Genomic DNA, 2437 nt, shown 5'->3' with positions numbered 1-2437 from the left:
CTCTACAACTTTTGTAATTTTTTCCTAGATTGTAATATTTCTTGAGATATATAACTTTAAATTGTGACATTGCAGTCACATGCAGTTATAAGCAGTCGATGGAGTCAGTGCATTGTCCCAATTTTAACTTCTATATCTTAAACATTGTAAACAATAGGAAAAATTCATAATGGTCAATCGTGTATAGTATTTTCAATGCTACATTTTCACTTGCGGTTTCCAAGCCAAATCTTGAACGCCTATAAAGACCCGAAAAATGTGAAGTTTGACCGCGACATATTTAAATATCGCTTAGGCGATTTTTTGTTTTTTCATTTTTCATTGAACTTTCTAATTTCAAAATCCGAAAAAACTTCCCAGGTGTAAGCACTTTCTATTCCAAATTGATTCAGGCGCACCGTGGTTTTGAAAACATTACATTGCAAACTAAAAATTAAAAGCTGTTAATAAAAATAATTTTCCAAAGCACAATGTCAGTTAGCCATCATATACATACATATGTATGTACATACATCCCAATAGAAAATCGAGTCTTCGATGACATTATCGTCGACGATTCGTTGACGAAAGTTCCGAAATTGTCATGACCATGTCTTGCATTGTGTCTTGGCAACAAACCGAAAAATGCTCAAAAGTGTGCTTTGAAACATTTGTACACATATTTATTCAAATATACAATTTGATTTGTAATAAATGTAAAATTATGAGGCCACAAAAATCTGAAACCGCGTTATTGATTAAACAATTTTTATTTATACAAATTGAATTAAATAGAAAACGGTAAGTTAGAATAAATAGAATTAAATACTTTAAAATTAATTGAAGTTATTTTTGAGTAGGTGCATTTAGGTTGAAGAACATTGAAAATTCCAGCGACTGTAAAATACAAAGCCTCTGGTTATGGTAAGATTTTATAATATTTAGGGGATATTCACAATATTCATTTAAAATCATTTCTTTTTGCAGAATCCAAAAATAAAGGGAGGTCGCTTTTCGGTCGGCTGGGGTAAGAAATGTAAGGCATAGTAAAGCTGGAAGAAAATGGTGGAAATGGTGGCGTGGTAAAACTGGAAGAAAATGGTGGAGTGCAGAACTTACGGGGGCTATTATTAATTATTTAACTAATTTCTTTTGTAAAAATTATATATTTTATAATTAAATAAAAAATTGGCACACGGCAGCATAAACGAAATTGTCTTTAGTTGGGTCATCGGTGGATAGTAGCAAGACAGGGTCGGGGAAACAGTCGTCGACGAAATACGGGGATTTTAGTCATTTAGATTGTCGTCGACGACAATTTCGCTTACCCTGTCGCCCAAGTTGTCGTGCATGAATACTGGGACACTTGTGTGAAAATGTCGTCAACGATCCCAAAGGTCTGTCTGCAAAGAGTCGTGAACGAATTGGAAATGTTGTGCACGAGTCATCAATGTTGTCTTGAAGACACTTTCTATTGGGATTCGCAACAATACGCAAATAAACTCATTCCGACAAGGCACTCATTGCCAAACATATGGTATTTTATTCTCAATCACCACAACAAACAATAAGCGAACGCCATATTTTTTATTTCTCTCTTTCTATTTTTCTAGTCCAAATAAATTTATGTTTGTCGACAGTTTGCTCAAACAGTTTTTGGGTGAAAATATTTTTTCAAATGTGAACACATGGCAAACATGTTTGCCCGTTGCGTTATTTGTCACTGTTTGAGCAAACAAAATAGGCCAAATATTTGCCTCTAATGTGAACGCAAACAAAAATTTGCATGAAATTCACATTTGTTTGGGCAAATATGAGGAAACAAATTTAGAGCAAATATTTGCCTAATGTGACCTTACCTTAAGATGAGGTTCCAATATGGACTCAATCGCTTCACTCCTTTGGGTACCTCCCACATAATATTTCGGAAAAGTTAAGTTTAGGACCTACTGTTGAATAGCTTTGATTTTGTTGTAACAGCTTGTATTCACTGCCTCCATAAGATGGTACAAGTTTCATAAGTGGCAAGTCCATACTAAAACCCTCTATGACACCGTGTGTAGTGGTTGGTGCGCAAGATAACTCTCGAACGGATCTGCCGATTCGGTCTTCGTAATATTTTGTCCAAACTTAGTTTAAGTTCGAAGATAAGCCATATCGGTCCACTCCTTCAGGTATCTCCCCCACAAAAGTTCAAAAATGTGCGGAAAATTTGTGCGCACGATAACCCTTGAATGGAGTGACAGATTCGGTTCATACTTTATACATCCTAATATATTTACCCTATATCTGGTAAATATATTAGGATGTATAAGGTTTGAATATTGATTATATTTGTCCACAGATATAGGTCAGTTTCGAATATGGACTATATTTGTCCACTGCTTCGGGTACCTCCCATACAAAATTTCGGATGAATTCATTTAAAGACCTGCTCTCGAATCAACCTGTATTCGCT

General features: G+C 35.0%; 1 long non-coding RNA gene across 1 annotated transcript; it reads left to right on the top strand.

Annotated features, from left to right (window-relative positions):
- The first annotated feature begins 682 nt into the window (after window positions 1-682).
- LOC141401873 (uncharacterized) lies at window positions 683-1154 on the top strand. Its single transcript, XR_012412468.1, has 3 exons — window positions 683-780; window positions 840-903; window positions 967-1154. It is a non-coding gene; the product is annotated as an uncharacterized lncRNA (long non-coding RNA).
- The last annotated feature ends 1283 nt before the right edge of the window (window positions 1155-2437 follow it).

This window comes from Musca autumnalis, unplaced genomic scaffold (genome assembly GCF_047663935.1).
Source record: "Musca autumnalis isolate F117 unplaced genomic scaffold, ASM4766393v1 scaffold_4, whole genome shotgun sequence".
Taxonomy (NCBI): Eukaryota; Metazoa; Arthropoda; class Insecta; order Diptera; family Muscidae; genus Musca; species Musca autumnalis.
The sequence above is the reverse complement of the archived record's forward strand: the minus strand, read 5'-3'. Positions and strand labels throughout refer to the sequence as shown.